Source organism: Xenopus laevis, chromosome 4L (genome assembly GCF_017654675.1).
Source record: "Xenopus laevis strain J_2021 chromosome 4L, Xenopus_laevis_v10.1, whole genome shotgun sequence".
Lineage (NCBI taxonomy): Eukaryota > Metazoa > Chordata > Amphibia > Anura > Pipidae > Xenopus > Xenopus laevis.
Genome location: NC_054377.1, coordinates 7,279,197 through 7,304,307, shown reverse-complemented (window position 1 = coordinate 7,304,307; position 25,111 = coordinate 7,279,197). Strand labels below are relative to the sequence as shown.

Here is a 25,111-nt window from a genome sequence, read left to right as displayed (position 1 = left end):
TGTCTCCATCATGTCTTACTGTTTCCATCTTGTTCTAAAATCTCCAGCTTGTCCTAATGTCTCCATCTATCCCTCCTGTCACCATCTTACCCTACTTCTTTTATCTTGCCCTAATGTCTCCATGTCTTACTGTTTCCATCCTATCCAAGTGTCTCCAACTTGTCCTACTGTCTCCATCTTTCCCTCCTGTCACCCTCTTTTCCTCTGACCTATCCTATCCTACTATCTCATTCTCTTCCTCATATCTTCATCTTGCATTTATGTCTTTTTTGGCAATTTTTGCAATTAGAAACCTTTCTCAAATCTTTCCTAAGCAGAAGAACATCAGAGCAGCCTCTTTCTTTCTCCTGACAACTTCCTTGACTACTTGGTGGTCAGACTGGTGGGAAAATGACCAGCAGGTGGTGCTGTTGTAACAAAATTCATTCATATTACCAGCACATGTATCCCTTAATATCTTGGAATAAAAACAAAATAAATAATGAATGTACATTGCAAAAGTGCTTAGAATAGCCCCCTCATTAATTTTACATTCACTTATTAAGGTTTACTTATCCTAACATCATAGCTGTAGGGGCAAATAACCATAGCATTAGTGTTGCACGGGCAGGACCCACCCTGCTGGTGACATCACTGCACTTCTACAAAAGAAATTGAGATTGACTGGGTAATGGGGTAACTCCAACTCTCTATCTCAGTCAGACACCTCCGCTCCAGGTGCAACAAATGAACCAAAAAATTCAGTAAGACCGAGAGAGAGCACACGATGCAGATTAACTGCTAAGTGGTTTATTCTTCACAACATGTTTCAGGCTACACGCCCTTTATCAAGTGGGTGACATCACTCCATCTGTGACCAAGTGGGGTAACGAGAAGATACTGCACCCCCTTCCCAGCAAAAATCATTTTAGAATCCTCATTTTAAATGACTTGCTGGCTCTGCCGTTAGTATCGTTAATGAATGTGATACGAAAATAACGGCGTGTGCCAAGAATGTAAATATCAGCCGTGCCAGAGACATCACAGGGCCCGGCGGCCCCTTCTTGCAAAATAGACCGTGACTCTGGGACAGGCTAGAACCAATTAAACGGACTTAATGAGGCCTTCATGCAAATCAGATTGCTGTGTGTGTGTATATATATATAAATATATATATGCATAAAGATTGGGCTCATTTGTTTGAAGCTTGACTGCAGGGAGGGGACACAGGGGGGTGCTCCAGTCAGAGGCCTCATGGCAGAGGGGGCCCCTAGAGACACAGAAGTGGGATTTGAGGGTTGTTATGGGACTGGGTTCCAGGATTCTGGGTGGGTTTTTGCATAATGAGGCATGCCAGGGGCATTTATTTCTTCACTGGGGCCCCATTCTGCTTATAGTCAGGGCCTTCGCTTCAGGGGACCCAGTTGACCAATGGGCTATTAATTGGGAGGAGGGCCTTAATAACATGATTCCTCTATAGTTACACCACTGGGGCAAAGGGTGCCCAAACTTAAAAAGAGGTTGATTAGCGGTGTGCAAGTCTAGGGGTTGGGGTTAATTTGGGCAACTTGTGTCTCCAACTAGTGGAGAGGACCTGAAGTTTTTTTATTTTGCTCTGGGGCAGGAAGGTATCGGCCCTTGTTTGGCTCCAGTACAATAGACCAACATTGCATAACCTCCCGCACTGAGGCAATGTTTTGACCACGCCAATTTTGAGGCCACACCCCCCTAATTACCATGTTCATTTGGTTATGAAAGTTTGAACATATTTCTGTGTTTTTTTTCCCAGTTATTCCAGTTTTGCTAATGAAGGTGAATTGCCCTTTAAGCTGTGAGTCTAAGTTCTCCCAAGGGACCTGTTATCTTATATTGCTACAATTACTTATTTACTTATCTCCAAATTGTTACAAAAGTATCTTATCTGCGCCTTGTAGCTGTTCTGGGCTCTCTGCCAAAAGCCAATTAAGTTAGAAACATTGTTTCTTTTTTCTGCCTGTTCCGTGCAGAGATAATCGGGACCAGTACAAACGAGGGACTGCGGGTTGAGCTGTAAAAATAGGGACTGTCCCTCTAAAAACAGGACAGTTGGGAGGTATTCTTTTGGGATCATTGTTATACTTTGGTTTGCCGGTGGTTATAAAGGCATCTGTCCCTTTCTAGAAGCTTTCTATTGTTTCCTCCAGCACAACCACCTTTATTCTATCCTACCTCCCAATGTTCATGTTTATTAACCCCCCTCTTTAATTTAGGGCCCCATATTAAATGCACTGCCAGGGGCCCATCACTTTCTCTCCGGGCACAGGCCGGGTTACAGCCTCTCCCAGGTGATGTCATACTAGTGGTGGGTGGGGTTACAGAATGAGCCTGCCCCCTAGGGGCAACACAGAGTATATTCTGCCCCAAACCCTCTCTGCCTGTATATTCTGTGTCCAATGCCCCCAGTACAACACAGGGAAGATTGTGGCCTTTTTATGCTCCTGTTCCAATATTTGTATCCACATTACCCCCCTCGTATTGAGCAGAGTGACAGCTTTAATCCATGGGGGAGTCTCAGTTATTACAATTTCACATCTCACTAAAGCATCAAAGCGGCATTAATTAAGGGGAATGTAGGGCTGGTGAATATTTATAAAGCCTTTATGGCTTCTTGGTCGCGCTCAAATAATTACGGCAGTTATTAGAGCCCAGAGCCAAAACATTTCTGCCGGAGCTTCATGTGTCCCGAAGGGGAGTCTCTTCATCACTCACAACTGACTCAAACCCATGCAAATATATTAACCCCCAAATTCTACCTCTAACTCTCAGTGTCTATGTTTATATACGTTCAGGGCTGTTCCTGCTGAATTGTGCTTAGTACAGGGGAATACCTATGCTGCCATAGTTTTATGGGATTTCTCTGTAGAGTCTATGAGCAAATTTAGGGACGGTTCCTGCTGAATTGTGCTTAGTACAGGGGAATACCTATGCTGCCATAGTTTTATGGGATTTCTCTGTACAGACTATGAGCAAATTTAGGGACTGTTCCTGCTGAATTGTGCTTAATACAGGGGATACCTATGCTGCCATAGTTTTATGGGATTTCTCTGTAGAGACTATGAGCAAATTTAGGGGCTGTTCCTGCTGAATTATGCTTAGTACAGATGAATATCTATGCTGCCATAGTTTTATGGGATCTCTCTGTACAGACTATTAGCAAACTTAGGGACTGTTCCTGCTGAATTGTGCTTAGTACATGGGAATACCTATGCTGCCATAGTTTTATGGGATTTCTCTGTACAGACTATGAGCAAATTTAGGGACTGTTCCTGCTGAATTGTGCTTAATACAGGGGATACCTATGCTGCCATAGTTTTATGGGATTTCTCTGTAGAGACTATGAGCAAATTTAGGGGCTGTTCCTGCTGAATTATGCTTAGTACAGATGAATATCTATGCTGCCATAGTTTTATGGGATCTCTCTGTACAGACTATGAGCAAACGTAAGGGCTGTTCCTGCTGAATTGTGCTTAGTACAGGGAATACCTATGCTGCCATAGTTTTATGGGATCTCTCTGTACAGACTATGAGCAAACGTAAGGGCTGTTCCTGCTGAATTGTGCTTAGTCCATAGAAATAACAATATAAAATGTGCATCCCTTTGACAGTTATCTTCAGAGTGACCACAGAAGCAGGAGGGTGTTTTCTTAAGAGACAAATCAATGTTGATGCTGATGAACACAAGCAGCAAATGTTGCTCAGAAATAACCTATTTGTTGGGCAGTTTCAGGCCTCAGCTGTCGGCAGGTCACAGAACTTTGAGCCGTTGTTACGAAAACAGCTTTTGTTGGGTATCTCTTTAAAGGGAAACCACACCCAAAAAACAGTATTTTTTTTAGCGAATCAAAGAAAATGTCATTCTAAACAACTATATAAATTTGTTACACACTTTCAGTTATTTGATAATGTAATTCCCCCTGAAACAATGTAGCAGAAGCCAGCTGATTATCAGACCTGGGGAAGAACAGACTCCTGCTTTTAAAGGGGTGGTTTACCTTTAAGTTAACTTTTAGTATGTTATAGAATGGCCATTTGTAAGCATCTTTTCAATTGGTCTTCGTTATTTCTCTTTGATCGTTTTTTTAATTATTTTAAATTTTCTTCTGATTCTCTCCAGCTTTCACTGACCCCATCTAAAAAAACAAATGCTCTGTAAGGCTACACATTTATTGTTATTGTTACTTTTTATTACTCCTCTTTCTATTCAGACTCTCTCCTATTCATATTCCAGTCTCTTATTCAAATCAATGCATGGTTGCTAGGGGAATTTAGACTCTAGCAACCAGACTGTTGAAATTCAAACTGAAGAGCTGCTGAATAATGAGCTCAGAAAACACAAACAATAAAAAATGAAAACCAATTGCAAATTGTCTCAGAGTATCTCTCTCTATATCATACTAACAGTCAATTTAAAGGCGAACAACCTCTTTTTTGGCAATTTTATTGAAAACTTAAAATTCATAAAAAATTAGAAATCACATTGTTTCAACATTAATTCGAAGCAACTCTCTCTCTATATATATTTATGAACACCTTATTATAATCATCTAATGGTATCTATTGCTACCATGTTATATATCTATAACCTTGTTATGAGATGTTGAAGGGCCAACTACAAAAGGGGGTTGAACCCACAAAGTCTCATCAATTACCATAGACCCCAAGTATTTTATATGTACTATATCCACTATTTGGGGACCCCTCTAGAGGGATCGGCCTCACAGTTTTCAGGGATTCTACTCTAGGGATGATAAAACCTACTGTATACAGCAGACCCCACGACCAACAGTGTAGGGGTCAGGGTCCATGAGGGCCCGGACCACAGGGTCCCCTAAATGATATGTCACCTTCATCAGCCACTTTTTCATCACTTTCTCGGGCTGCAAGTTAATTAGTTAATTGCTAGGTCTTGAGTTTGATTCCAGCCAGGGCTCTCCCAGTTACCGCCCACCCTCCAAAAAACATACAGTCAGGGTGCCCGTAATGTGTGTAAATGAAATAGGGGTCTTAGATTGTAAGCTCAACTGGTGCTGGGACTGATGTATAATGTCTCTGAAGCGCTACGGCATATGTGGGTGCGATATATAAATAAAGTATAACAATCCATTGTAGGCAGACTTAGGGCTCTTACAGACGAGCGGTTTTACCTGCGCTCCCCTGCGTTCCGTTTATCTCCGTTCAGCCGCAGGGGAGCGCAGGAATAGATGCATTAAATTTTTTCCAATGGGGCTGTACTCACACAGGCGCGTGTAGGCGCCGAACGCAGATTGAGACGCAACATGCTGCATTTTTCCTGCGTTCGGCGCCTACACGTGCCTGTGTGAGTACAGCCCCATTGGAAAAAATGTAATGCGTCTATTCCTGCGCTCCCCTGCGGCTGAACGCAGAAAAACGGAACGCAGGGGAGCACAAAAAAAAAAAACGCTCGTCAGTAAGAGCCCTAAGAGTACGTTTTTAATTTCCAATCCCAGGATGCATTGGCTGCACATTGAAATAGTTTTTTTTTTTTAATTTATTATTGAGGTCAAGGACTTTTCGATGTTTTAGTCTAATTTCACATGAAAGAAGCCCAGCTTTGGCTTTTTCTCTTTTTTTCCCGCTCTCTCCCTCCCTCTCGCTATTTCTCTTTCTCTCTCCCTGTTTTTTAAAGCCGATCCAGAGTTAATGAGTGCAATTCTGTCGCTGCACTCGGCACCGGGAGCCTTTGATTTGAATCAGAGTCTATTGTGCGTTATATGAAATGGAAGAGTCGCACTTAACTTCCAGGCTTAAAGGGGGATTCACTCCCAAAAACTCATATTTTTTTCCTAATAAAATAGAACATAGGGGTCATTTACAAAGCCTTTGCAATTAGAAGCGACTTCCCAATACAGGTATGGGACCTGTTATGCAGAATGCTTGGGACCTGGGGTTTTCCGCATAACAGATCTTTCCGTGGTTTCGATCTTCATGCATTAAGTCTACTAGAAAATCATGTAAATATTAAAACAGACTTAAAGGGGGATCCACTCCCAAAAACTCATCATTTTTTCCTAATGAAATAGAACATAGGGGTCAATTACAAAAGCCTTTGTAATTAGAAGCAACTTCCCAATACAGGCATGGGACCTGTTATCCAGAATGCTTGGGACCTGGGGTTTTCTGGATAACAAAACTTTCCATGGTTAAGATCTTCATGCCTTAAGGCTACTAGAAAATCACGTAAACATTAAATAAACCCAATAGGCTGGTTTTGCTTCCAATAAGGATTAATTATATCTTAGTTGGGATCAAGTACAGGCGACTATTGTCGTTTTATTATTACAGAGAAAAATGAAATTATTTTTAAAAATCTGGATCCTGATAAACATCTACAGCCGGTAGCTGGCGACATTATTGCAGACAATGGCAGGACAGTTAATGAAGTGGCTGGATAAGTTTTCCTTGAATCTGACTCTATTTTTCTTCTGCAGGAAGAAAGCGGAACGGGGTCACGTGACCGCGGGATATCCAGCTCGTAAGGTAAGGAAAAACAATCCCACAACGTGTACAATCAGAAACATTGTATATACTTTTAGATTGTAAGCTCTGATGAACAGGGCCCTATTCTCCTCCTGCATTGGTCAATATTACTTATGTCATTTGCATGATGTATTCAACCTTCTTTTGTACAGCGCTAGAGAATATGTTGGTGCTTTATAAAGAAATAATAATAATAATAAGACACTCTTTTTTCATTGTACTGGGGGTAGCCAGAGTCAGGCTGGCCCTCTTGATAATCTGGTGGTCTCAAGGGTCCCTAGTCTGACACTTGGAATACATGGAAGCATCTGAAGGACTTAACCCTAACGGATCACTTTTCCTGCAGCCGCCATCGCCAAGGCTCCCCCTCACTAGGACCAGGGACCAGTGGGATCTATCCTGGCACCCCAGTATCCAGACTGACCCTGACATCACTGTTGGTTGCCATGTGCTCTCACTGATTGGCAACCACTTTCTGGAGACTAAATGTTGGGCTGTTTGGTGCAAGAGTTAAAACATCTGTATTGCAAACTGAATGCTTCCATTGGAAGCCTTTACTTCCCCTTTAAAGGAGAACTAAAGCCTAACTAAAGAAGTAGGTAGAAATATTGTACATGATGTTTTGTGCTTCTGTACCAGCCCAAGGCAACCACAGCCCTTTAGCAGTAAAGATCTGTGTCTCCAAAGATGCCCCAGTAGCTCCCTATCTTCTTTTCTGCTGATTCACTGCACATGCTCTGTGCTGCTGTCACTTACTGAGCTTAGGGAGCCACTCACAATATACAGTACACATAGAATAGAAATGTCACAATATAAGGCTGATTAGTAATTAATACAGATAATTACTACATGGCAGCACAGAAACCAGTGCAATTAGCATCAGAATTGAATAATCAGCAAACCTGTAGCATCAGCTTATATTACAGCCAGGGAAGCTCATTTTCTGCTGGATAATTAGTGACGAGCCCTAAGCTTAGCTTCTCAACAGCCAATCAGAGCCCACTGAGCATGTGAGTGTCACAGACACTTTCCAAGATGGTGACCCCCTGTGACAAGTTTGAAGTCCTGGATCATTGCTGCTATTGACAAGCTCAAACTTTAGCCTCGTGCAATAAGTTCACTATATAAAATATGGCATTTTTAGCCACATTCATTTTTAGGGTTTAGTTCTCCTTTAAACATGTTGGGTACTCTCTTCTATCGGCATCAGGGATGGTTCTGAAACTCACACACTGCTCCATAAAACTTTCACTCACCTCTCTGAGGCCAAAAGACCCCCAAGGATCCTCCAATGAGAATTCTGCCCTATAGTCTGAATGATTAAATGATGAGCCTTCTGATCAGAGGGGTAAATATAGGGGCGCAGATACATACACTGATTAATGTAGTTTGGGGGATGGTCATTGAGGGGGTGTTGACTGCTGGGGTCCCAGGTAAATCAAGTGATACCCCGGTTTCTGATGTTTATAAGAGTAAAAGAGATGGGGGGATGATATGGGAGAGAGTCGTATCTTGACTTTTATGCAGGAGAAATATTTCTGGCTGATCTGAACCTCAGAACATATAGTGACTGGATAAGCAATAAATCTACTGAAGAAATAGCCATAACCTTGAGGTATAATCTGTACTTATAATCAGCCCCATCTACTAAACGGCTTCAGGGCAGAACATTATGGCTCAAGTGCGAGTTGTAAATTACTTACCATTGTCTGTGTGTTCAGCTGCTGCACCGTCGCTCCAATAACTACAGGTGGCATTCCGTAGTCAGAACCGCTTGTTCTTTTCTTTTGTTCTGTGTTCATAGATCTATAGTCGTGCAAATATATAGTGAATAAAGTACCCCCTCTTGTAAAATATAAGGATATTATAAGTTACCGAGGAGTTTCATGACCATATAAAAGTACGAGGCCGAAGGCCGAGTGTTTTTATACAGGTCATGGAACTCCGAGGTAACTTCTAATATCCTTATATTTTGCAACTGGGGGTACTTTATTTATTATAATACACAAGTTTTAGTTAGTCATGTGACAGAAATGACATCAGAACTCACCGTTTATAAGGATATAATTTACAGGATATTCATGGCTTTTGTGTATTATATACATATAATTACTATATATGAATGCACCTCTTATATAACCCTTTTAACTCCTTACATATCCCTTACATACCCCATTTAACTCTTCACATACCCCTTGCAACCCCTAATTTAACTCCTTGTCTGTGTGTTCAGCTGCTGCACCGTCGCTCCAATAACTACAGGTGGCATTCCGTAGTCAGAACCGATTGTTCTTTTCTTTTGTTCTGTGTTCATAGATCTATAGTCGTGCAAATATATACATATAATTACTATATATGAATGCACCTCTTACATAACCCTTTTAACTCCTTACATATCCCATTTAACCCTTACATGCCCCTTTTAACCCCTTACATACCCCATTTAACTCTTCCCATACCCCTTGCAACCCCTTATTTAACTCCTCGTCTGTGTGTTCAGCTGCTGCACCGTTGCTCCAATAACTACAGGTGGCATTCCGTAGTCAGAACCGCTTGTTCTTTTCTTTTGTTCTGTGTTCATAGATTTTAACTCCTTACATATCCCATTTAACCCTTACATACCCCTTTTAATACCCTACATACCCCATTTAACCCTAACATAACCCATTTAACGCTTCACATACCCCTTGTAACCCCTTACATACCTTATTTAACTCCTTACACACCACATATAACTCATTACATACCCCTTTTAACTCCTTACCAGTGGCGGAACTACCGGGGGAGCAGGGGGTGCGAGCGGGCCAGGGCCCGCATCCCCTCAGGGCCCCCCGGCAGTCCGTGGGCAAATGCGGCCGTACGGAGGGGGGTGGGGCCCGGCTGCGCGTCACGCACCAGGGCCCGCCCCTCTCTAGGATCGCTTCTGCTCCTTACATACTACATTTAAATCTTACATACTCCTTTTAACTAGGGATGCACTGAATCCACTATTTTGGATTCGGCCGAAGACTGAACCGTATCTGAATCCTAATTTGCATATGCAAATTAGGGGTGGGAAGGGGAAAACATTTTTTACTTCCTTGTTTTGTAACAAAAGTCATGCGTTCCTAATTTGCATATGCAAATTAGGATTTGATTCGCCCTGGTAGAAGGATTCAGCCGAATCTGAATCCTGCTGAAAAAGGCCGAATCCTGGCTGAATCGCTGCATTCGGTGTATCCCTACTTTTAACCCCTTTAGTGCCATATATGGTAAAATCTACTTGCCCATCAGCACCCTAAATTCTGCATTTCTGGGCTCCCCTATCAGAATGACATCTTGCTGGGCATCGTGTGGTGCCAGCCGTGCCCTGTGCGGTTTGCATTCAAAGGGTTAAACCCCTGTTTCTTGTCCTTGGCTCCCCAGATGTGGAAGAACTGGGAGATACTGAGCCATTGAATTAAACTTAGTAACTGAACACCAGTGTTGAATGCTCCCCTGGGTGCCATTTGCCCGACATTCAATTAATCTTATTCCTGCTCAATATCCTCCTTCCCATTTATAAGTCACTCCATGTACATTTCCATTCTTCACTCCCCCCCCACCCCTGCGCCGGAGCTTTCAGATCTTACAGGGAAATTAGGTTTTTGTGAAATGGGCTGCAAATACAGGCATGTCTGATGGTGCTGCTTATTCTGCATCAGCCTCTACCCCAGTGAGCTTACAATCTAAGGCCCATATTACATTCACACGCACTGTAGTCTTTGGAGGAAACCGGCGATGCCCTTCCTCAGGGGCCCCAAATTAGTGTTGTGTCTGGGCTGCAGTTTCTTTATCTCCCAACTCTTGTTTCATTTCTGGCACCGGAGCTAAAAGATGCCAGTAGGAAGGAGATGGCAGAATTTGGGCAAGGAGCGGGAACGGCTGGGGACTCCTTTTTTTGGAAATTGATTTTACATAATGACAGGGTTTTGTGCTTGAGTGTCTAAGGACAATAAGGAGCCCGGCTAGTGACATTACACTACTGGGCTAATTTGGCATGAAGTGTCCCAGCTAATTGCCTGATATGTTTAATTAATAACAGGCACCTTCTGTCCCTCAAAGAGGCTGCAGCTGCCCCCCTGGGGTGATTAAAGATAGTGAATAAAGCAATAATTATAGAGCTTGCTCTGGGGGAAGAGATCAGGGGAACTCGTTATCCTTACAAGTGATAATTACTGCTTTTGGCCTCTTTCCCCATTAACCACCTCTGCCCTGGCGATGGCTCATACAGAGGACAATGACTGTAAATTCCGTGATTCTTATTTCTAAGTGGCTTTTGCTGAACTGTATGTTATGAGCAAACTCAGGGGCTGTTCCTTCTGAATTGTCCTTAGTACAGGGAATATCTATGCTGCCATAGTTTTATGGGATCTCTCTGTACAGACTATGAGCAAACTCAGGGGCTGTTCCTTCTGAATTGTGCTTAGTACAGGGGATACCTATGCTGCCACAGTTTTATGGGATCTCTCTGTACAGACTATGAGCAAACTTAGGGACTGTTCCTGCTGAATTGTGCTTAGTACAGGGAATACCTATGCTGCCATAGTTTTATGGGATCTCTCTGTACAGACTATGAGCAAACTTAGGGACTGTTCCTGCTGAATTGTGCTTAGTACAGGGAATACCTATGCTGCCATAGTTTTATGGGATCTCTCTGTACAGACTATGAGCAAACTTAGGACTGTTCCTGCTGAATTGTGCTTAGTACAGGGAATACCTATGCTGCCATAGTTTTATGGGATCTCTCTGTACAGACTATGAGCAAACTTAGGGGACTGTTCCTGCTGAATTGTGCTTAGTACAGGGAATACCTATGCTGCCACAGTTTTATGGATCTCTCTGTACAGACTATGAGCAAACTTAGGGGACTGTTGCTGTTCTGGGCTCTCAGCCAAAAGCCAATTAAGTTATAAGGTAGGACTTCACAGACGATTTTGGAGCGATCCGTCGCGCTGCGCAAAAACGCAGGCGTCACGACAGATGCGACAGAAATAAAGTAAGCAATGGAAATGACTAGGGATGCACCGAATTCACTTTTTGGGATTCAGACAAATCCCTGAATCCTGCGTGAAAGATTCGGCCTAATACCAAACCGAATCCTAATTTGCATATGTAAATTAGGGGCAGGAAAGGAAAAGGTGGAAATAATGTTTTTTACTTCCTTGTTTTGTGAAAAAAAAGTCAAGCCATTTCCCTTCCCACACCTAATTTACATATGCAAATTAGGAATCGGATTCAGTTCGGCCATGCACAAGGATTAGGCCGAATCCGTCTTAAAAATCCCGAATTCTGGCTGAATCTCGACCTGATTCCTGGATTCGGTGCATCCCTAGATTGGACCCAATCAGACTCCATTCTATTCAGATTGCTAGCTCCTGGGTACTTGGTGCTGATGAAGAATATAAACGTGTGAGTGATCATTACTTCTTATCACTGACATTCACACAGGATTGCAATACGGTAGTTGATGGTAGTTACAGCGGCACCGGTTAACTCCAGACCCAATGGCACATTAATAAGGAAATAAACATAGAAGAACTGAAATAGCCGAGGAGCCAATCAGGCAGCAGCCACTGCAGACTGGGCCCCAAAGCTGCATCTTGGGATGAGACAGATGGGGGCGAGATCTGCCGCGTGAGCATTTCGGTGGCTGCCAGGCAAAACGCTGTTACTTTCTAATGTTATTTTCTGCTTTGTTGTTTCATTGCTGTTTGATGTCCAACACTTTGACAAAGGCGGGCGTATGAATTGTAGGACAAGATGGAGACAGTAGGACAAGATGGAGACAGTAGGACAAGATGGAGACAGTAGGACAAGATGGAAACAGTAGGGCAAGATGGAGATAGTGGGGCAAGATGAAAACCATAGAGCAAGATGGAGACAGTAGGGGAAGACAGAGACAGTAGGAACAAATGGAGACAGTAGGAACAAATAGAGACAGTAGGGCAAGATAGAAAAAGTAGGGCAAGATGGTGATAGTGGGGCAAGATGGAGACAGTAGGAAAATATGGAAACAGTAGGTCAAGATGGAGAAAGTAGGGCAAGATGGTGAAAGTGGGCCAAGATGGAGACAGTAGGACAAGAGGGAGACAGTAGGACAAAATGATGACAGTAGGGCAAGATGGAGATTGTAGGGAAAGACAGAGACATTAGGAACAAATGAAGACAGTAGGACAAGATGGAGAAAGTAGGGCAAGATGGTGATAGTGGGGCAAGATGAAAACCACAGAGCAAGATGGAGACAGTAGGGGAAGACAGAGACAGTAGGAACAAATGGAGACAGTAGGGCAAGATGGAGGAAGTAGGGCAAGATGGTGATAGTGAGGCAAGATGGTGATAGTAGGGCAAGATGGAGACAGTAGGACAAGATGGAGTCAGTAGGACAAGATGGAGACAGTTGGACAAGATGGAGACAATAGGGCAAGAGGCAGACAGTAGGACAAGATGGTGACAGTAGGGCAAGATGGAGACTGTAGGGAAAGACAGAGACAGTAGGACAAGATGGAGTCAGTAGGACAAGATGGAGACAGTAGGGCAAGATGGAGACTGTAGGGAAAGACAGAGACAGTAGGACAAGATGGAGTCAGTAGGACACAGTGTCGGACTGGGCTCTTGTGGGCCCCGCCGGCCCAGATCCGCTACTTAGTGGGGCGGCGCGACCCCACTTTGTTCGGGGTCGCCGGTCGCGGAAGAATAAAATATCTTCCAACGCCTGACTCCTGTGCTTTGGCTCAGATGAGTGTGAGGCGTGGGTACAAGACATGTGAGAACTGCTGACTTGGAGGGTCTCCGTGTTCTCCCCCCTCCTTCGACTTGTAGAAACCACATCTGCTGGGAAATCTCTGGGCCATGTTTCGGTGGGAGCCTGGGCGCGGTGCTGCGAGTGTGTCAGCCTTGCTGGCAACGATTTATACGATTCATATGCCTGCCTTTGTTAGAGTGTTTGACATCAAACAGCAATGAAACAACAAAGCAGAAAATAACATTCGAAAGTAACAGTGTTGTGCCTGGCAGCCACCGAAATGCTCACGCGGCAGATCTCGCCCCCATCTGTCTCATCCCAAGATGCAGCTTTGGGGCCCAGTCTGCAGTGGCTGCTGCCTGATTGGCTCCTCGGCTATTTCAGTTCTTCTATGTTTATTTCCTTATTAATGTGCCATTGTGTCTGGAGTTAATCGGTGCCGCTGTAACTACCATCAACTACCGTATTGCAATCCTGTGTGAATGTCAGTGATGAGAAGTAATAATCACTCACAAGTTTTTATTTTCTTCTGCCATCAGTTCCAAGTACCCAGGAGCTAGCAATCTGAATAGAATGGAGTCTGATTGGGTCCTCTCTAGGGATGCACCGAATCCAGGATTCAGGTCGGGATTCGGCCAGGATTCGGGACTTTTAAGCCGGATTCGGCTGAATCTTTGTGCATGGCCGAACTGAATTTGATTCCTAATTTGCATATGTAAATAAGGTGTGGAAAGGGAAATTACGTGACTTTTTGTCACAAAACAAGGAAGTAAAAAACATTATTTCCACCTTTTCCTTTCCTGCCCCTAATTTACATATGCAAATTATTATTCGGTTTGGTATTTGGCCGAATCTTTCACGCAGGATTCAGGGATTCGGCTGAATCTCAAAAAGTGCATTCGGTGCATCCCTAGTACTCTCAGTACCAACCAGAAAGAAGGGAGTATAAATCACACCTCCAAACATTTTGGAAATAAAAAGAGGGACAAAAACGGCGGAATATTTTGACCACGCCCATTTTTGTGCCCACCCCCCCTAATTACCATGTTCATTTTACAAAATTTTGCAGGTTATGAAAGTTTGAATATATTTCTGGTTTTTTTTACAGTTATTACAGTTTTGCTAATGAAGGTGAATTTCCCTTTAACCAGTGAATCTAACTTCTCCCAAGAGACCAGTTATCTTATATTGTTACAATTACTAATTTGCTTATCTCAAAATTGTAACAAAAGTATCTTATCTGCAGCTGTAGCTGTTCTGGGCTCTCTGCCAAAAGCCAATTAAGTTTTAGGGTAGGACTTCACTGGCGATTTAGGAGCGATCCGATGCGCTGCTCAAAAACCCAGGCATCAAATCGGATGCAACGGAAATAAGGTAAGTGAATGCATTGGCGGATGGCTTCGCAGCGTTGATCTGACGCAACACGAATGTCGGATGCAGACGCAGCGTGCAGCGTCTGCATCCGACAGTTGTGTCGTGATGGATCAACGCTGCGACTTCATCCGACATTTCCATTGCTTACCTTATTTGCATCTGACATGACGCCTGCATTTTTGTGCAGTGCGTCGGATCGCTCCAAAATCATCCGTGAAACATTGTTTCTTCTTCTGGCTGTTCAGTGCAGAATAAATCTGGACTTTCTAGTACAAACAAGGGACTGTGGGTTGAGCTGTCAAAAGAGGGGCTGTCCCTCTAAAAACGGGAGGTATGTGTAAATGTTGTGAGCACCTTTGATTACCTAGAAACAGTGCTGGAATTAGGGTGGGATACACAGGGATGCCATCCCTTCACTTCTTTATTTCTGTGAAATGGAATCCCCAATCCCAGAACTTTCTTTTGCTCCTCTTCACTTCTGCATGCAAATAAAATGCAGAGGTAAAATATAATATACTGTAGTTAAGTATATAGAGGATAAAAGGAGAGAAAATATTGCTGGGAGAGAAGTAGAAAAGATAGAGAAGGTGGAGGGATCAGAGAGGGTTATAGAGAAAAGGAGAAAACAGTAGGAAACAAAAAGAGAAAATGAAGGTATTAAACAGCAGCAGATTAAGGAATAGTGAGAGAATGATATATATGAAATAATCTTGGGTAATATAGAATATGATGGGGTCGTTATGTCACAATACACAGGCAAGGATCTGGGTTTGCAGAAAATGAATTGACTACCAAGAAAAGTCATATGTAGGGATGAGGGAATTTTTTCGATGCGGAAATGCTGCCCATAGACTCCAATGGGAGTAAAAATGAGGCTGCACGTGAAAAAAAAGACTTTAATGCATTTGGCCGAAATTTTGGCGAAGCATAACGGGTCAAATTCACCCATCTCTAGTCATATGCCCAATTTCATTTTGGGGTTCCTACAGGTCACATATGTAAATCTACACATACTGGGCATTAAACTGTGCATTAGAAATATCAAACTGTACATTAGAAGGAAATACCAAAAAGGAAATAGCAGAAGGGCTTTGCTTTAAAGTGGGTGAAAGCAGAAAGTATTGGTGCGTGAGGCTTTTTATAACAATGGGTGTGGCTTATGGTTGTGGGAGGGGCTTTTTTTTAGCACACTGCGCTACACTCAGCACACAGCACCACTTTTTTCACCCCAATTCAAGCACTCTCTGGAAATGCCCATTTGCCCCAATTCTCACCCTAACTGGTCTTCATGCCGAGACCCTCAGGGGGTGGTCGGAGATCCGGTGCCTAGGGCAGCACAGGGACCCAAATACGGCTCCGGCCTAGAGAATATGTTTTTAGAATTCTTTGCCCTTGGATTGTGGGCAGCACAGCAGGTTTCACGGTGCCCATTAGATGCCCCTTATGGAGTCTCAGATACAGGAAGCCTGATTGGTGGCCAGGGATGTAACTACAGAGGAAGCAGACCCTGCGGCTGCAGGGGGGCCCAGGAGGTATAGGGGCCCAATGAGGCTCCATGGTCAAACATTAGACATTTTGGTGGCCTGCAAAATAATTAGCTGTGGGGCCCAGTAATATCTAGTTACACCCCTATTGGCGGCTCCAGAAAATCCCTTGCTAATCTGCGTGACTGCACGTGCAATTCAAGCGCCGGGGGACACTGACAGATTAATGGCTCCATTTCCCTTTGTACATTTTATAGGAAGGAAACCGGAGCTAACAATTATCTATAAACACGTTACAGGGTTACTAATACCCAGTCCTGTAAACATTCAGGGAGGGGTTGTTATAAAAGTTACATGGTCTAATAACCCACTGGGACCAATTACATGCTTGCTTTTAAAGAAGAGGCTTGCTGATTGGTTGCTATGGGTTACTAGACTCTTTTATCCAACAAGTAGTTTATATACTGTAAGGTTTGGTTACATCCGTGTCATGTACATGATGATGGTTGGTCCCGAAATGAATAAATGAGGTGTTGTTTATAATTAGGGAGGTTTTGCTTTTACCGGTTCTGTTCTATGATATGGCCCATTCTGACTATGAATATAGAGGGACCTATAATAGGCAGTTAACATGAGGTGTATAGGGTTTTCTATGCCTTTCATTTTACAGTGAGGTCAGGTAGATCTAACCAAGGGTCCATTGTATTTAGTGGTCAGGTTTGACCCAAAATGGACAAATACTCATCTATTGCAGCAGGCACCCCTCACAGCAATAACCCATCCCAGTAGTCACTTATCCTTGCAGGCACCCATTGCAATTTACAACAGGCACCCATACCAGTTGTCACCATTGCAGTAGTCACCCATCCCCAGTCTCTATAAGCCATAAGTGGTGGGTAAAGGCAGGACAAATGCCTCAGAAACTACCCGACAGCTGCAGCATCTCTTTCACCTGCCGTGACTCCTATATAGTCGGAATGTGCTTTCTACAATAATATCAGATTACTGCTCTGTGCCTCATGCTTTGTGTTTGCTGTCAGTGCTATTAAACCCTCCTCAGGGAACTCCAGATTCCTTCCCTGTCTGGGGATCGGGATTAATGGCTCCTTTCAGAAAATAAAGCTATAGCGTGTCTTGTTATTAGAGAAGGGGAAAGCTCTAATGTTGCAGGGTCCCCCAGCTCTGAGCAAACTCCAAGGGGACAAAATCACAAACAAGACACCTGGTGCAGGGAGGGTCCAAGTGGGCAGGGCAAACTGTGAGTCAGGCCCCCATTGGGTTGGTTGGGGAGTCTCAGTTTGTAGATCGGTTAGGGTGAGATTTAGCCAAATTGTTTTAGGAAAATCTGTAAAACCCAACCAAAGGTCAATTGGGGTGAGATTTTGACCAAATTGCTCTCCTAGAAACACTGAAAAACCCAACCAGAGGTCCATTTGGGTAGGATTTGGCCAAAATGTGCTCCTAGAAACACAGAAAACCCAAACTAGAGGTCAGTGGGTGAGATTTTGGCAAATTGGCCTTTTAGAAACACTGGAAAACCCAACTAGAGGTCAATTAGGTTGAGATGTGGCCAAATTGGCCTCCTAGAAACACTGGAAAACACAACTGGAGGTTAATTATGGTGAGAGACTGAGTTGTTCAAATTGCTCTCATAGGTATGCTGGAAAACCCAACTAGAGGTCAATTAGGTTGAGATGTGGCCAAATTGGCCTCCTAGAAACACTGGAAAACACAACTGGAGGTTAATTAGGGTGAGAGTTGTTCAAATTGCTCTCCTAGGTATGCTGGAAAACCCAACTAGAGGTCAATTAGGGTAATATTTGGGGGTGAACACTTATTTGCTGCTCTAGATATTGTTGGAACTATGGCTGAATGGCTGAGACACCAATGCTTTCTTGCATCTTCAGCCTTACAATGATTTAAGGGGGGGGGGGGGCTTGATCCTTCAAGTGAACTCATCCTACTATACCTGCTGTTCCCCAGACTTTTTACCTTGATGTTCTGCTAAATATCCAGTGCAGCTGCTTTTCTTAGGACCCCATAGAGACCACCCTGTGTTTCTGAGAGACACTACATTGACAGTAGAACGAAGGGACCCCAAATCAGTTTGAATGCCTAGAGCCCTGATCCAACTCTGAGTTCGATCACACTTTCCACAACACAGATGGGTTTGGGGAGAGTGGGGGGAGATATGGGTGTCAGTATCAGCTCACTGTCCACTCAGGGGGGGAATTCCTCGCATATTTCAATAAGCAGCCCCCTCGCTCTTGCTGAGACAGTTGTACTCTGAAAAGTAATGATTCTGCCAAAAACAAGAATTGCTGTCCCCAAGAACAAGGGCCACAGAACTTCGAATTATTGAAAGCAAAAAAGGAGAAATCAGCGTTATTCCTCCCCCCCCAAGCCAAGTGCAGCTGCGAGAGATTTGGGGCTATTATGGATTCTTTTGATAAAAACATCTGGGGAAAGAATTAGCAAGGCAGGGTCTCTACGCTTTTTCTGCATCCGTGCACAAAGAGACAATTATTGCACTTTTTTTTTTTATTGTTTTACCCATTTTAAGGGAATTTTAGACTTGTGGAAAAACCCGGATGCTGACTTCATGCCGATGCCTGGAACTTCACGTTTTTTACTTAAAGAGACAGTACGCCATTCTAAGAACATAAGTCTTTCTGTCTCCCATGCCCTGATACTCCCGGCCCACATATCCCAGGTGGCACAAAGCTGGCCCCTGATACTTGCAGTATAGAGAATAACTGCCCCACCCCATGGAAACAGTTGGATAGCACTGGGTTAGCCCTAGAAGACAGTAGAGCCTTTTACATAATTCAGCTCTGCTTCCAGAGTAGATCTCCTATAAAAATGAAATAATTTTGCCTGTTGATATTACTCCCTTTTCTTGCACCCGCTGATCTATCCCATCATCCAAATAAGATCAGGAACAAATCCACAGGCACCAAAGCCAATTTACAGTACGTGGCACTTACATCCACGCCCGCTGAGCTGCTCTGATCTCATTTGTTTGAGAGCTGACATCCCATAATAGAACAGAGATAGAGGAATGCCTGTCTCTTCATGTAGATTCTGGCAGGGTGTAAGGAGTGGGAATTATTATTATAATAGAGTAAGATCAATTCTCCGCACAAAGAACAGAGAGGTCAGACAGATCTGTACATGCTTTTCAGATATCTCGGGGACCGGCAGGCGGCAGTCATTTGATTTACAAAGCGACCAATGTAAATATTCCCAAGTAACCAGGAATTAGTTTTAATCGATTAACTTCCCTATGTTTGCTTTGAGCCTGTAGAGATCCCATAAAACTATGGCAGCATAGGTATTCCCTGTACTAAGCACAATTCAGCAGGAACAGTCCCTAAGTTTGCTTATAGTCTATACAGAGAGATCCCATAAAACTATGGCAGCTTAGGTATTCCATGTACTAAGCACAATTCAGCAGGAACAGCCCCTAAGTTTGCTCATAGTCTGTACAGAGAGATCCTATAAAACTATGGCAGCATAGGTATTCCCTGTACTAAGCACAATTCAGCAGGAACAGCCCCCTAAGTTTGCTCATAGTCTGTACAGAGAGATCCCATAAAACTATGGCAGCATAGGTATTCCCTGTACTAAGCACAATTCAGCAGGAACAGTCCCTAAGTTTGCTCATAGTCTATACAGAGAGATCCCATAAAACTATGGCAGCTTAGGTATTCCCTGTACTAAGCACAATTCAGCAGGAACAGCCCCTAAGTTTGCTCATAGTCTGTACAGAGAGATCCTATAAAACTATGGCAGCATAGGTATTCCCTGTACTAAGCACAATTCAGCAGGAACAGCCCCTAAGTTTGCTCATAGTCTGTACAGAGAGATCCCATAAAACTATGGCAGCATAGGTATTCCCTGTACTAAGCACAATTCAGCAGGAACAGCCCCTAAATTTGCTCATTGTCTATACAGAGAGATCCCATAAAACTATGGCAGAATAGGTATCCCCCTGTCCTAAGCACAATTCAGCAGGAACAGCCCCTAAGTTTGCTCATTGTCTATACAGAGAGATCCCATAAAACTATGGCAGAATAGGTATCCCCCTGTACTAAGCACAATTCAGTAGGAACAGCCCTATACGTTTGTTCATAGCCTATACAGAGAGATCCCATAAAACTATGGTAGCATATGTATTCCCCTGTAATAAGCGCAGTTCAGCAGGAACAGTCTCATAAGTTTGCTCATAACCTGTACAGAGAGATCCCATAAAACTATGGCAGCATAGGTATCCCTCTGTACAAAGCACAATTCAGCAGGAACAACCCTATAAGTTTGCTCATAGCCTGTACAGAGAGATCCCATAAAACTATGGCAGCATAGATATTCATCTGTACTAAGCACAATTCAGCAGGAACCTCCTTCATCCTCCCCAATGAATTTCCCTGTTTAGAAGATGACTCCCAAGCTTGGCCGAGGCTTAGTGTTCTCCCCAGAAGAACCTTCAAATCAAATGGCTCATTAGCCAAGGTAACGAAGCAGTTAACGTTGTACTAGAGGAGAAAACAAATCTGCCCTCCCTGTGAGCCATTCCCAAAGAATCATCCCATAGGAAAGTATGAAAACCAAGGCCGGCCCCTGACAAGCAGGTCATAAATCTTCATTATCCAGCAGGGATATAAATATACTCCTATTGTAAATGAAAGTCAGATGGAGGGAGCTGTCACTTCACATTACGGCCTCTAAATAAATATGTGTTAGTTACAAGCAGGCAGCAAGGTCACCGCTCATAGCCAGGCCATGAGGCTTCCTGCAGGGAGGGTTCCGTTCTCTGAAGGCCAAAAACTCAAGATCACTTTCCTCCAACTCCTCCATTGCCAAGTGCAGCCAGAGGGAGGTCGACAATAGAGAACTGAGATTTACCAATCCCTGCCAGCAGGTCAGGCTGCCTATGCTTCCATCTGAGGTTCTCATCAGTTCTACCATAGCTAGGAGACCTAAGAACAGGGCCTTGTTTAGTGTTGGCAGGGCCCTAATTTTAACATATTCAGATCTATGGACTTTGACCCTTAGATTGAGCAATGATAATCTAAAAATGTTACCAGTGGTCAACTTTGGCCAACATCAGGCATCAGGCGGCTGGGATTACAAAATGGGACCTGTTGTATTGGGTTTGGGGCCTCCGGAAAGGTCTACTTGACCGATATCTTGGAGAAGAATTGGCTGGATACCTATGCCAGGTTGAAAATTCAGTTGGCGATGACTGTGTTGGAGCAATTATGTTTTTCTAGTCCAACAAGTTTCCATTGGCCTGATTTCGGGCAAAGATCTTGGACAGCTTAAGACTGGCCTGGCCTCACACTTTAAGTAGACTCTTTATCATAGGGCCCAGCAGGGTCCAACGGCTAATGTCCCACCCTATTCTATGGAAACGTATGGGGATACAATGTTGGATTGGGTATGGGGCCTCCAGAAAGGTCTACTCGAACGATATCTTGGAGAAGAATTGGTTGGATAATTATTCAAGGTTGAAAATACAGTTGGGTGATGACCATGTTGGAGCAATGATGTGGTTTTAGTCCAACAGGATTCCATGGGCCTGATTTTGGGCAAAGATCTTGGACAGTTTAAGACTGGCCTCACACTTTAAGTAGAATCTTTATCATAGGGCCCAGCAGGGTCCAATGGCTAAAGTCCCACCCTATTCTATTCAAATGTATGTGGATACAATGTTGGATTGGGTATGGGGCCTCCAGAAAGGTCTACTTGACCAATATCTTGGAGAAGAATTGGTTGAATACCTATGCAAGGTTGAAAATTCAGTTGGGTGATGACCACGTTGGAGCAATGATATGGTTCTAGTCCAAAAGGATTCCATGGGCCTGATTTTGGGCAAAGATCTTGGGCAGCTTAAGACTGGCCTAGCCTCACGCTTTAAGTACAATCTTTACCAAAGACGTGTTCTGGCCATAGGGCCTAGCAGGGGTCAACAGCTAAAGTCCCACCCTACTCTATGGAAATGTACCTCCATGTAACCCATTTAACACTCTAGGCATGACTTCTGTATAAAAATTGGCCGTGTTCTTGCTAAAGTGAGTGAGGTGAATCAGGCCTGGGTAGAATGCGAATTGGATTCAGATGAAATAATCTAATTGTCAGCTCACCCCCCTTGCACGTGTCATTCCCCAGACACATCAAGACGGAGCTGCCGTTCCACTTTTCCAACCTCCCACACAGTAACAAGCAGCCTGGGACAGGCACATCTCCGAAGCACTTAAATGCCTAAACTATTATGGCCTCCCTGCTGATACGCCTGGTGCCATTTAGAAAGGATTTGTCATTAAGCCGTTACCCTGTTGGGGAAGAAGAGGGGGTGTGAAATGGGCTTAGTCAATGCACGTTCCAAGGGACGCCGAGTCTTATTTGTAAAGTTCACTGGAGGATTTCTGAAATGTGCAGCGCAAGAAGAACACAATGGAGCGAGCAATGGTGCCGCATTTGTTTTTTACAGCGTGTAGAGAATCCCCCCTCCCAGAACAAACGAACGTCTCGGAAAAGTCACTGTAGCTTTTGTTTTTAATGTCAAGTCAAGCTAAAATCTTTGCAAATTCACCATCTTTTTTTATTGGCCATTTTATTGCACTTCTTTGTTTTGTTTGAAGGGAGTAGAGCAAACCCTCAGCCAAAAAGAATATTCACAGGGCTTTACCAACTTGCAGCCAATGAGAGCATTAGGATATGTACAGAATTTAACCAGAATGTTGCCAGTGAGAGTATAAGGACGGTCACGGGGCTCAACAAACTTATAGCCAATAAGAACATTAGGACATTCTCAGGGCCAACTTAGAATATTCTCAAGACTAGATCAGAATGTTGCCAATGAGAGCATAAGGACCTTCACAAGGTTCAACTAATCTTTAGCCAATAAGAGCATTAGACTATTCACAGGACAAGACCAGAATGTTGCCAGTGAGAGTATAAGGACATTTATAAGACTCAACCAACTTATAGCCAATGAGAGTATTAGACTATTCAGAGGACAAGACCAGAATGTTGCCAGTGAGAGTATAAGGACATTTATTGGGCTCAGCCAACTTTTATAGCCAATGAGAGCATTAGACTATTCACAGGACAAGACCAGAATGTTGCCAGTGCAAGCATAAGGACATTTATAGGGCTCAACCAACTTATAGCCAATGAGAGCATTAGACTATTCACTAGACTAGACCAGAATGTTGTCAATGAGAGCATACGGATGGTCACAGGACTCAACCAACTTATAGCCAATAAGAAAATTAGGGCATTCTCAGGACTAGACCAGAATGTTGCCAGTGAGAGCATAAGGACCTTCACAAGGTTCAACTAATCTTTAGCCAATGAGAGCATTAGACTATTCACAGGACAAGACCGGAATGTTGCCAGTGAGAGTATAAGGACATTTATAGGACTCAACCAACTTATAGCCAATGAGAGCATTAGCATATTCTCAGGACTCGACCAGAATGTTGTCAGTGAGAGCATAAGGACCTTCACATGGTTCAACTAATCTTTAGCCAATGAGAGCATTAGACTATTCACAGGACAAGAGCAGAATGTTGCCAGTGAGAGTATAAGGACATTTATAGGACTCAACCAACTTATAGCCAATGAGAGCATTAGCATATTCTCAGGACTAGACCAGAATGTTGCCAGCGAGAGTATAAGGACATTTATAGGACTCAACCAACTTATAGCCAATGAGAGCATTAGCATATTCTCAGGACTAGACCAGAATGTTGTCAGTGAGAGCATAAGGACCTTCACAAGGTTCAACTAAGCTATAGCCAATGAGAGCATTAGACTATTCACAGGACAAGACCAGAATGTTGCCAGTGAGAGTATAAGGACATTTATAGGACGAAACCAACTTATAGCCAAAAAGAGTATTAGAATATTCTCAGGAGTCAGGACTAGACCAGAATGTTGCCAGTGAGAGCATAAGGACATTAATAGGGCTCAACCAACTTATAGCCAATGAGAGCATTAGACTATTCACAAGACTAGACCAGAATGTTGCCAGTGAGAGTATAAGGACATTTATAGGACTCAAACAACTTATAGCCAATGAGAGCGTTAGAATATACACAGGACTAGACCAGAATGTTGCCAGTGAGAGCATGAGAGCATTCACAGGGTTCAGCCATCATTAAGAAAGTTGGGCATGAAACCCCCCATAAACTACCAGCCTATTGTATGACTTTCCTCCTCTCTCAGCCGAGACAGAGAGTTTGGCACAAAGACTTCATTCTGTTAAGCGATGACCGCAAACGACAAACCGTATTTTTCTTGTTCATCTGCTGCGACTGCGAGGGTGTAATGTTTGGGTTTTATTTTCCAAGGGGAGTTAAGCCTCACAAATGCCGACAATATGAATAATGAGATGGGGAAGCATGTGTGAAGGGTGTAGGCTGGGTGTTGTTAGGAATGAGAAAAGAGAAAAGAGAGGCGTAATGATTCCGGAATGCACAATATTAATACCAAATGGCACAAGCGCGTGTGTGTTCCCATCTCTCTGTCGCCCTTTGTTTGTGTTTGTTTTGTGTCATTTCACACTACAGAAAATACCCAAATGGATAAGGAACTACTTGCAGGTTTTTTGCCCCTTTTGAATCTCTATAGACAGGGCCACAGGCAAAAGTCACTGAACCTCATACTACATAGCAGGGCCCCCAGGGGCGATCCTGGCCCCTCCGCTACCTGAGGCAGCAGCAGTTGCTGCTGCCCCCCCTCCCCCCAGAAATTCGCTCTTAAAGTACCAGGAGCAGCATTTTTGCTGCCCCTGGCACCTAGTGGGGTGCTGCCACCTGAGGCGACAGCCTCAACGGCGAAGCACCCCTGAGGGCCCCTCCCTAGGGGGGTAGGATTGGGTTGTCCAGTTCAGTAGATCTGCCCAACCTTCACCTGTAATATATTATTCCCACCCCGTGACATTATTACTCCGCCCTCAATGCAA

The 25,111-nt window shown here is 43.7% G+C and overlaps 1 protein-coding gene across 2 annotated transcripts in view; it reads left to right on the top strand.

Moving 5' to 3' along the window:
* Nucleotides 1-25,111, top strand: part of tspan18.L (tetraspanin 18 L homeolog) — a 63,516-nt gene that overhangs the window by 14,026 nt on the left and 24,379 nt on the right. For both annotated transcript variants that reach the window (XM_018257308.2, XM_041589750.1), the window contains exon 2: nt 6,468-6,516. The gene's annotated coding sequence lies outside the window, so the exon portion shown is untranslated. The remainder of the gene's footprint in view (nt 1-6,467; nt 6,517-25,111) is intronic.